The sequence below is a fragment of the Pelodiscus sinensis genome, chromosome 2 (genome assembly GCF_049634645.1).
Source record: "Pelodiscus sinensis isolate JC-2024 chromosome 2, ASM4963464v1, whole genome shotgun sequence".
NCBI classification, from domain to species: domain Eukaryota; kingdom Metazoa; phylum Chordata; order Testudines; family Trionychidae; genus Pelodiscus; species Pelodiscus sinensis.
Genome location: NC_134712.1, coordinates 190,417,545 through 190,430,159, shown reverse-complemented (window position 1 = coordinate 190,430,159; position 12,615 = coordinate 190,417,545). Strand labels below are relative to the sequence as shown.

General features: G+C 37.8%; 1 protein-coding gene across 6 annotated transcripts in view; it reads right to left on the bottom strand.

Moving 5' to 3' along the window:
- Window positions 1–12,615, bottom strand: part of ZNF385D (zinc finger protein 385D) — a 653,382-nt gene that overhangs the window by 221,735 nt on the left and 419,032 nt on the right. The gene's annotated exons all lie outside the window — the stretch shown is intronic.

Below are 12,615 nucleotides of genomic sequence, written 5' to 3'. Positions count from 1 at the left end.
GAAAATGTGGTTTTCAGAAAGTCTAGAAGGTTCTATGCGATTCTACAGTGCTTCAGAACATTATAGGAGATTAGTAAAAAATGAATCCACACTCAGAAGACCTAAAACAATTTATTTAAAAAATTATTTTTACTGTTTTATCACTAACAACAAAAACAGTCTCTCAAACCCAGTGCCCCTCAAGAGAGGACTGCCTCCTGCCACTAAATCTAGCCCTGAGTTCAACATATAAAGCAAATCTTCAATCTAGGCCAGGGCTTTGACTTGGAATCTAAGAACCCCTCTCTGATCCTTCCTCTTCCTCCTTAGTCACAAGTTCCTATTACATTACCCCAGGACTCATTCTCTTCACAAGGGGAGCAGGGCTGAAACCAATATAAGGTACAGTATAAGGTACATCCCCTTAAAACAGGGGTGGGCAATAATTTTTTGCCTGGGGCCACTTCAAAAATTTCTGAAGTGGCCCTGGGCCGCACCAGAAGGGGCAGGGCCTCGAGTGGAAGTGTGTGTGGGGGGGGGGGAGGGGGAGGGAGGCAGGCCTGGGATACTTTCAGGTTCCCTACCCCCAGACCATGATTAGTCTGAGGGGAGGGGAGTGCCTTTGCCCACCCGCCCCCTCCTTTCCCCATAGGTGCCCATGTCCCTGGCTGAGAGGAGACTTCCCACGCTCCCCCGCCCCCAAGCCAATCAGGGTCTGAGGGCAGGGGAGAGTGCAAAGTTTCCTGCGCTTTGACCCTGCATTGCACAGCACTTAAAAGTGCCATGCACTCCACGTAGGACAGGAGGAGGCTTTGCATGCTCCTCCACCCCCAGGCCAATCAGGGCCTGGGGTTGGGGAAGTGCATCGCACTTCCAAGCACCACGTGCTCCTGGCAGGGCGGAGGAAACTTCGCGTGCTCTCTCCACCACTAGGCCCTAATTGGCCTGGGGACAGGGGAGTGGCAGGGCCTCCACAAACCAGATCCACCTTCTTGGTCGGCTGGATCCAGCCTGCAGAGGCCCTTTTGCCCACCCCTGCCTTAAAGGGACAACTATCCCTCTGATAGCATATAATATAAAATAATATTCACATGTGTACACATAGTGTATGTATTACTCACACATATTATATATTATATGGGATTTTTTTTTCTTTTATTGGTCACCTTTTATTCATTTTGTACATGCCTGGGCGTCTTGCTATGCAGTCTTTCCATTATTCATTCTTTTCCTCCTCAAAATTTAAAACCCTGTAAAATATGGCTTAATCTCTCAAAAATGACTCCTTTAACAGCCAAGCAACTTTCTGATTATGAGTAATAATTTTCTCACTAAAATGCCTTTTTTGTTGATGTTTTTAATACACTCAACTGGAAATGTTAAAGTTTTGGTTTGGACACTAAAACCAAGTTTCATCCAAGTGCAACATTTCCTGGCTGAGTTACAAACCCCTGAAAACAAGGGTTTATATGATTTGCATGTGTAATCCTAAACAGGTTACACAAATGTTCTGACCATTGGCTTTCAAGAAAACAATAAAAAATATAATCCAATAGCTTTCCTTTATACCTATTGCCTGGTAGCTGGCAAAGCAGCACCAGATAACCAACAAATTCTGCTCTCTGAAATGATTTGATATATTTAATCCCAACACCAATAATATTGATGATCAAGTAAGAAACATTTTTTGTGAACCCATCTGGCAAACCTTTACACATGTAAAATCATACCCTGGTAAGTTTCCACATTAAAATTAACTGATTTCAGTCAGGACTACTATTGTAAGAGTGGCTGAACTGGAACTCATACAAACTGAAACAAAATCACTCTTGACTAAATATAACATTTAAACTAGGGCAATAACATTAATTTTCAGATGTTAAGAAAACAGAAGACAATGATACAGAAATATGCATTTATGTGGAGAATTGAATGATTCAGATGTCTTGAAAAGTTCCATGGACCCTATCACACTGTTGTCACTAGGTCAAATTTGACTTGGGTTGAACTGTTACTTGGAACGGATAAAATCATTGAAAGTAACAATCATTGAAACATATCATTTGAAGGCTGCTGGTGGACTTTCAAAAAATGAATTGCTGTCTGAAGTCAATTCCTAAAAAGACACAAATACCAGCTCAGCTGGCACTAATTGTCGTGGATTGGCAATCTCAGCACAGGGGCCCAAAGCTTGAACAGATATGAAAACCTTCTTACCACTCAAGCTGGACACTCTGCCAACATTTGCTCAGCAGAGTCTTAAGGTACTCAGGCAGGAGGCTATAGGGGAAAAATCTGTGAACTTTATCTTTATAAAAATGAGGGGCTTCAGTCCCTACCTCATCGATTCAGGATCTTTAAACAGCATTCAATTAATATTGTAAACATTTGTACCAAAGCTATAATACTTAATAATTGCTACTAATTATTTTACAATCACTTTAATTAGAGCAGCCCCGATCCATCACTCCCAACAAAAGCAAATTTTCCATTCACCTGGAGCCAATGGAGTTTTGTCTGCCCAGGGACTGCAGGATTAGGTACAGTGTGCACAATTGATTTTAAGTCATCTCTTTCCAACACAGTCTACAGTTCATTACAAATAACGATTAAATCTTCTTCCCAATTCTTTCCCTATTTCTGAAGAGGACTCTTTCATTAGAACTCAAATGCAACATAGAAAGCTGCCCCTTTTACCAAAGGACTCCAAGAATTAATTGCATCTTTTGTTACAGAAAGGCATCTGCCACATATCCTGTGCAGTGGTCAACCTTCAAAACCAGTTTTGCTTGAGATGAACAGGTAAGGCTACATCAGTATTTGCAGTATTACCCTAAGTTCCAAACATGGTACTTACTGCCTTCCAATTTGAAAATACTCTTCAGATTAAAGCAACTATATTTATTTAAGGCAACCTGGAAAGTGTTAGAAGTGATCCCTTTATGTGCTATTCTACATACTGTGGAATACCACATACTTCTTAACAAGCTGCTTGTTTTTGACTTCTCATTTGTGGCAAAGTATCTGAGAGTCAGCATTCAAACTTGGTGGATTGGTCACAAAGCTCATCTGGCATAATTTTCATTTCATGATTAGATGAATCTTAAAATCATTTTATTTGATTGTACTATAAAATTATAATTAAATTTCTGCAAATATGTAATATTTCATTACAATTTGCCATTTTTGTGAAATGTACCTGCTACTAAACTTATCTGGTTAGAAATTCACAGAAAGCAATCATAAAAGTCATGAAAATACATACAAATATATACAAAATCTTAACTGAATGCTGTTTAAAGATCCTGAATCTATGAACATAGGGACTGAAGCCCCTAATTTCTATAAAGGTAAAGTTCACAAAAAATATTTTTCCCCTATAGCAGGACTGAGCAAGATGCAACCCAGGGGCCTCATGCAGCCCTCGTAACACTTTGATCCAGCCCACAGACTGCATCTGGCCACTTTTATCCTGCTGCCTGTGCCACCAAATTTCTAGGCAGTAGTTCAGGCAGCAGGATCCTATTTAAATGGCTCTTGGCTGCCAGTCACAGGGCTACCCAGGCAGAAGCCAGAGCTGCAAGTCTTTTAGATAGCCGTAGCAACCCAAGGCAACGCAGTAGCTGCGGGGCCGGGAGCCGCAAGCCCTTTGCTGTGTTTTTACTTCAAAGCCTCTGGCCCTAGCCCCACCCCTTCCACCCAGCTCCGCCCCTTCCAAGGGCTGGAGCCAGCCCATGACCAGTACCAAAATTCATTGTGGCCCCTCTGCAAAATGTATTGCCCCCTCTCTCCTATAGCCACCTGCCTGAGTAACTTAAGACTTTACTGAGTGTATGTTGTGGGGGGAAGGGAGTGGTTGTCTAGGTCATGAGAATACAATCTCAGAAAAATCTGTTAAATATTTGCTAGAATGCTAAAGGGAAATGCTCACTCAGTTCTAGTGGTACCTATTGGCATATACTATTAATAGTATTAGCTCTATGTTAAAGATAATTTCCTTTCACCAATTAGATTCACTTCAGTATATTCAAATATGTATTTTAGAAGAAAATGTAGGCAGTAAAAGCAAAAACAATGTAAATACATTAATGACCTTTATGTATTATCCTCTTTAATGCTATTATGTTGTCTAGGTATCAACTGTGATGTACAATATTCTGGTATATTGCCTTCATGAGAGTAATGCTAGACCATTGAAATTAATTTTCTTTTCCAAATGCTGACCTTTGATTCTGACCACCGTGATGCACCTAATTAGTCATTAACAGAAAGATGAATCAGTTTTGTATATTGACCTGAGTCTTATAGGGAAAGGGGGTTATCTGTCCATCCTTTGGCCTTTGTGGACCTTCAACTTCTGCTTTGCTCTGTGAAGGATAGGACACTTCTAACCCTAAGGTTGATTTTTTCTTTTATTTCACGTGGCTTTCTGAAATTGCATTTTCATTGCATGCACAGGTTTTATAGCATCTTTAAATGTTGTTTTTATGGTTTGCATTCTCAGCTTTTAAGTCTATGTCTGTTTTATTGTAAAGTACTTTTTATATATGCTGCATAGGTATCACAATTTGTCCCTTTGCAGCCACTAGATTATAAATCGTGAACCCCTGAGCTGCTGGAAACTAGTGACGTGCCTGGAGAGACTTATTAGCAGAGGTCCAGCAGTCTGCACTAGAACACTAATCCCATCTCGGTAGGTCTGGGACTAGACTTATTTCCACAGCATGTTGCACCAAAAGACAAACCCTGAGGGATGTTGAACATCTTGCTGATTGTAAAAGCTCCCCTTCAGTGATTATCTCAAGTGCTGGGTAGTTGCTTGTCACCCTTCAATATCCATCCAGTTGCATCAATGTACAAAAATATTTAGAAAAAACATCTATCCAGTCAAATACTAAAAACATATAAGTTGAAAGCAACACTTAAAATCACTTAAAATCAATAGCCCACCTTAAATAAAAAAATGGGCTTCAAAATCTCATTTTTAAAAAAAGTTAGATCCTGGTCTCTCTCCATAAAAAGGGAGAGTATATAAGTTATATTTTAATGGCCAATATGAATTTCAAGTACTCAGCACTGCTCAGAATTTGGTCCAATAGAATTCCAATAGAATTGAATTATTATTATATGGTTAGTCTAAATAACTGCATGTGGCATGGTAGATTAAATATTCAGTATTGTAGGGTGTAGAGTTTGCAGTCAGGATTAGTAGAACAATGTTTATCAAATTATTACTTAATGTCTTGGTGCTAAATGTGTAAAAGGATATAAAAAATATCCCATACAAATAGATTTAGGGAACTGACAATTGCCTGCCTGTCTCCAGAGAGAGAAGAAGAGAAATAAAATGAAAATATTTTGTGGTGCGCACATACACTTCCCATCCTACAGTCTGTTTGGCTGATAAGAATTTATCTCTACAGGACCTGTAAACTGCAAGAGCAAACTGCATTTCTGAAAAACTTTTAGAGGTGTTTGTTTATTAATTATTATTTTGTTATTATTATTATTTTTCCTTTTGGCTGAAAAAATGGCTACCAAACCCAACACATGCTATATTGAGAAGGGGTTGTTGCCACTTAACCAATAATAATAGGAAAACAAAGGTACACTGTGCTTACTATAGAACAGCCACATATCAGACAGACTTGATGCTTCTGGTAAGTAGCTGGTCCTGACAGAAGGTGAGTGGATTGACATTCACAGGTAAATACTGGCAAACAAAAACTAATTTGCTAAACATTGGATTATACAGACAGTAGAGTCCCAGGTCTTTAATGAAAAATGGTTTCGCTTAGGAGGAAGAACACTAAGCTCAACTGTGGTACCAAGGCTAATCTTTTATTTTTCTTCTCCCCTGTGTATTCACAATTGCAGATCTTGTCACTGTTCTGCTTTTTAAAATATTGATCCTTAACACAATGATGGGTAACCATATTGGAAAACACAGCCATTATTTCTCTCTGTCCTCATAAGTTATTGCACTCCACAGTAAACAAACTGTGAGTAAACAAGGTCAATGAGAACAAAAGAAACTGAACAACAGTTCCTGGGCTTGTAACATTTGAACAGTTTGGAATATGCTTCTGTAGTTTTCCTCCCAAGACAGAAGAAAGAAAACCACTGATGGACTAGAAATCAAACATTACATTAAAGTTAACTATTTTTTGTTACACTGGGACAGACTTCTTCCAAACGAGCTCTTTGTGTTCTACATTGTTTCATGAAGGGGGTGGAAAAAAGTGATGTTTCCCAGTTTCCTTTTATTATAAGTAGAATATATTCACTATATGAAATACAAATTCTCAATACAAACCAAAGCCCCTGAATTGTGGTGTGTCCCACTAAAATATCAACTGATCATACACAGAATATGGAAACACTGCAAGGTGATCTCATTGTCTAGCTACCAAAAAAGGACGGGAGACACTTGATACGGATTTAATCAGGCTGCAACTTTATTCTTAGATGTCTGAGACTACTATCAGATAACAGTGTACAGTGCAGATAACCCTCTGTTTATCCTCTGATTACCTGGGGCTTCCACCAGCTCTCCTTTTTCAATCCAAGTCCCTGTGGCAAGTCTATTGCCAGGATCCTACACCTTAGTTCATCTACCCATCCTTGTAGGAGGGGTAATATGAGCTATAAGAAAGAGAGGGTGACTCCCAGCTGTTACAATCGTAGGAACCCCAAACCCCACACCATTATGTACCTTAACCAACACCTCCTTTTTAAGACCTTTACCAGGCCATTTATCTGGTCACTGGATGACTTCCCTACAGAGTGCCTTCAGTGGATTTCCCCACACCACATTTACCAAATACGTTGGGACATACGGCCTACCACATCTTTTGTGCTGACCATAATAGGTTTTTCCTGACACCTGCTGTGGGGAATGTGAATAAACTCCCCTCCACCAAGACAATATCACGCTGAGGGAAAATATTACTTCCTAGCCCCCTTAATAAAACACGGCCAGCTCAATGCTCACAACAGATTCAAACCCCACCTGATAATCTTGACTCAAGGGGAGAGAGGATGGGTGCTGATGACTTCCTTGTTGCATGGAGAAAGGAGTTTCCAACACCAGGGCTTGCACTTTGAAAGCTTTCCACTCTTACATTCCCAGGGGATTAATCACTGCTGCAAAAAGGTTTGCAGCAGTTTCTGACCTTGCGCTTCCCACCCACCATAAAGCACCACTGCCTTCTTCTGGCAAGATGGGACAAAATGTACATCCTCACTTTAGATGCTGTACAGGCATTGTCTCTTGTAACTGTGCCTCCAAGACCAACGTACTATAAGATATAAAAAACCAAGGAGTTTTTCAAGCTGCATTTGAACATAGCTAGATTCTGATTCTAGACTTTGAAATTGATGTGACTCAATATGAAATAAGGTATTACTCAGCTTGAGTAATAATGTCCAAATTTAACCCCACAACGATGATTTTTTCCCCTAATATCCAAACCATTAACTGGATCATTCTGTCAAATAGTTTAAATTAGATTGAATAGAAAGTTATAACCATAGTGCTTATGTTTTTAAACAGTTGTTGGCCTTACTGAACTCAAAAGTGAAAAATAAATAAACATCTTTATTGAAAAGTCACAAACACCTATTATAGAAGTCTTAACTTCTTTCACAATTATAGAAGCTACTAATCATCATAACTTAAGCATAAAGGCAGACACAGGCAGATGTTTTCAAAATGCTATCAGGACACAGTAACGTCTCTAAAAATCCAAATTTTGACATGCAATTATGTCTGTCTTTCCTTTGACATTGGCAAGATCTTGAGTCTAAACTCTCCTTATTAGCATCATGCCATGCAATGTTTATGGTTCTGCAGCCTGTGCATATGTGAAAAGAAAACATGTTTTTGTTTGCTGTTTGTACACATGCATGCTCGTAGATGAGGGTTTGAAAACCAAAATGAGAGATTCAGAGGGCAATAAAAGGTGTGAGGAGCTGTGGGTGGACATGGAGTTAGAATATTTTATATGTATTAGATTTTGCAGCCCCATATAGAGATTTTGTAGGAATACCTTATCAAGTTTCTGCAAACCCAGTGTTTGCGTTCAATACAAGATGACCCACAGTATGTGGCTCTGCTATATAATGACTTAATGCTGCAAGAGAGCAAAGCTTCTTCCCATTTTCAACCCTATCAATTTGACTCAACTACGATCTCAAATACTTTAGAGGTTTTGATATTTTTAGCCAACCTCCCATTCTGCATTTTCTCTTAATGCTACCAATCAACTGTGAAATTCAGTTGCAAAACTAATCTTTGCAATAAATGATATGTAATAGCCCCTTTTAAAAAACTAAAGACAGTTTGACCTTTGCTGTATTTTAAGAACTTTTCATGGTCTGATACCAAAGTGAAACATTCCCTTTCTCAAGATCAAAGTCCAAATACATTTCTGCTTTTTTATCACCGTTCTCTCTGCTATAATCAGAGCCAGAGGCTTTGCAAGGATTCTTGTAACCTGATAACATTCTTGCAACTGCAAGAATTTCTGTAATTGTGAACAGGCTATGAAATATAATAAAAAATGCATATATTTTTATTTGAACACAGATTGGTAGAAGCAGAAGCCATGACTCAAACAGAAATCTGGAGTCAAATGCTGCATTGCCATTGTAAAGTATTTTATGAGACAGAATTAGTATTAAACATCATTTAGAAGAAAATCAATTAGGAATCCTATATATAGAGGGGACTAAGCTAAGTGTGCGATCGTAGCTGTGTGTGATGGGTCTGATCCTGCACTGCGTAACAGCAGTGAAATATTCTTCTCGTCAGGATACATGATTTGACCCCAAACCAGGGAAAACTCCATTCAACTCATCACAGTTAAAGCAAATCCACACAAACACATTTTCTGTTAAGGGAGGTTCAGTCAAAAACAGCTGTGCCCAAATGTTCTCTAATGAAGCAAGAAAGCACCAATTTAAATTTTGCACTTGTTCTTGAAGCAATTATGCCACCCACAAAGGGATAACTTTGGGAGCCACATTTTCTCATGCATTTGGGAACTTACCTCTCCCAGACACACAGCACAGTTTTCTATGTATACGGCAACCAGTTAAAGACGTTTTTAACAAGTGCTTTCATGACATCATCTGCATGGATGTATATAACACCCTCCAGCACTGGGTAAGTATCTGGCAGGATATATAATTAGTATTGTTTTATGTATTTGTGTTAACTGATTCTTCAAGTTTCAAGATAAGAAGTTCGCTTTCCAGGAGACAAGTGCATTGTAAAGACATAAATAAAGTTTTCAGTATCAACATAAGGCTTCTTTAGATTTCAAGAGAGTATTCTTTGGCTCTTCTAAATAATATTTTTTGTCATATTCAGTATTCTTTATATATTAATTACACATTTTATTGACCATGGCTGGTAATAAACTACAGTACAGTGTATAACCCAGTATCAATGGTTTTTCACAAGATTTTTTACAAGTGTGGTCTTAAAGATGCTCACTGATTCATCCTTCCTTACATGAAGATAAACAGGACTAGTGAGGGAGGACTGATATATGTAATCTAGCACATATATCACAAACTTCTTAAAACAAATTGGCAGTGGTTAAAATGTTTTCACTAAAACTGCTGTGAAAGATTTATTTCATTTTTTATCATATGTATTTTTCTTTAAAGAGCCTGTGAGATTTAGGGAGCATTTTTCCTTCATGACTCATCTGACATGAATTTTTCTTTCAAGAAATTGTTCCAGGAATAAAAAATGATACTCACAGTAGTGTCATGAATGCAGACAAAATACTACAATGTTCTCTGGAAAATAAAACTGGACCTGGAAAAGCCCATGTGTGAACACAAATGTGATTGAGTTTCAGGTTGTCTAGAAATAGGGATTTTTTTTCTATTTTTTATTAATTTTACCCTTACAGAATATTATTTGCACCCTCAATCAAACATATCACTGAAAATGTTTCCACTTTTTACATTTTTAATTTAAGTTTTTGTTAATCTCTTTAACCCTCCCTCCCCCCATTACTTTGCAGATTTATTGGATTCCCAGGAACAGTGTTCGTGGTCCCTGAACTGCAATACCACTGCAGCGTATCCCCTGGTTGGCAATCATCATGTAATATGCTGTTAGCTCACAATCATGTATAACCCTCTTAATATGCCCTCCCTTTGGCTTTATCTCCAGCCTTAAAAAAAGAAGTTCACATCACATCTAGATCTACCACACTTCCCCAAATATATCTTTTGACCCAACCAGCAGTATAATGACCATTACAATGGTGCCGAAAAATAAGCTGGCTCTACTCACTGTCCCATAATATCATGTTGGGGTGATACAAAGGCATGAGGGTAGGTGAGGGATTTAAACTGCGGTAGCAATTCCAAACTGGACCATTTTTTAAAAAACAGTGTTGGCATACTGGAGTAAATAAATCTGCCAATCATCACTATACTTCTGCCTTAACCAGAAATTACGGCACAGATCTGGAGCAGATCCCCTGTTACCACTTTGCAACATCAGCTCTGTGACACTGACAACCACCCACCGTCTCTCTTTTCTAATCTGTGAAGAAGGTTCACAGCAGAGAGTTTGTCTGTTGCTACATTATTAACATAATAATCAGCACTGGCAAAAGTTATTTTTAAACACTGTAAAATATTTAGTTACAAAATACTTCATGAGTATTTGCTATTTTCATTTAAGTTTCCACTAACTCTAGATGCCAGGTAGAGTTGTGGTTTGATTTTTTAACTGGAATTCCACAACTCATATTCAAGTGAAAATGTTGAACATGAACATTAACAATTCCTGAAATCACTATATTGAAATTTTAATAGAAGGCAAGAGTGAAGTTTATGCCATTAAGAACATCCATTTGTTTGATTATTTGAAAGTGAAGTTTTTACACCACAGAGTGGATCTATATACACAATAGCTACACAAAAGTTTTGTGGGTGTTGCAGGTTTATATATAGCAAAGTGCTCTATTCTTGACTTCTGTGTTCAGTAACCTGGTCTTTTATAGTAGAGGACTTTACAGAGAGTGCTTCATATAGGCTTATTTCAATCATTGGATATTTACTATGTAAAAATCATATGCCAGAGAGAAATAATTTACGGTTTTTTCAGGGTAATTATTTTAATGTTTACTTGGCACCTAGTATATGGAATGCTTTACCATCGTGCTACCTTACATCAGCACCAATTAGCTGGCAAGGCCTAATGAAGCACGTAAATCATGTACATACACACCTGCAATCTAGGGAGATATTTGCTCCCCAATTTAGTCTGAAAGTGGATTGTCACTATATGAATGGACATACAAAAAGAAACAGCAACAAAAAGGATTTTAAAAAAAGTTGGAAACAAAATAAAAAATACTACAGTAAATTAAGAATAAATGATAAAATGCCTATTTTGTATAAATGGTGGATAGAGGACAAGGTTCAATTTTAGGGGTATGTGTGTGTGTGTGTGTGTGTGTGTGTGTGTGTGTGTGTGTGTGTGTGTGTGTGTGTGTGTGTGTGTGAGAGAGAGAGAGAGAGAGAGAGAGAGAGAGAGAGAGAGAGGGAGAGAGTGAGTGAGTGAGAGAGAGACAGGTGAGATTATGAACTTTTAAATTTTTGACAGACACTTGGAGTAAGAGATTGCCTAGAATAGCTGCAAATGAATGTGTCATTCCTCCCTCCCCCCTCTTTTTTCATTATCCCAAAGAAGGACAACTGAAAGCCAATTTTATACTAACATTACTTGACATTTCAGACTGAACAAAACAAATTGAATACTTACAAACAGAAATTTCAATTGAACCCTCAGAAGAAAGGTTTCCCGTGTAGCGGGGTCCCATTTCACTTTGTCCCATTAAAAACTTGAATTATACAATTAAACAAATTACCATGTGAATCACTTAGCAGAACACTCAGTTTGGAATAACAAAATATTAGTAAATAGCGACTGTCCCATTTTACACAGATATGAAAATGTTGTTTAAAACAGAGGCACATAGTAATTTAAAATAGTACAGCTGACCTCTACCCAGTATTTCCAACCCTACTACAGTCAACGAGAAAGTCTTACCACAGCTAAGCAGGCAGTTTTACTTCAAAGAAAACATTTAGCACTTGCAGGGATATAAAAACAAGCCAAATAAATAAATAAATAAATACACAAATAAATAAAATCCTAATGCCAAGTTGTTTTTAATCATAAGGAGACAATCAAAATTATCCCATTTCACTCAAAACTACAATGTTTATGGTAAACACAATAGTTAAACCAATGTTTTGAAGACACATTAGGAGGAAATTAATCTTTGAATGAGGCTGTTTCTGCTAGTTATTCAAAATATCTTTTCTAATATCACAATTTATAGTAAAATCACAGTTGCTTTTCAGGCAACTGATGGACTTCAGCTTCAGTAAATAAGTTGGGAGCCCATCCCCCAATATGTTTAAGGATGGTAAAGAAAATAAGGAAATAATGGTGACACTAAAAATACACTAATAAGTACAGTCCAGCATTCACAGTCAATCAATATATAAAAGAAATACTTCTTTAAGCTTAAAGTGAACTCTTGATTTAATATTTAATGAAACAGAAAAACAAAGAAAGATGCTGAATGTCCC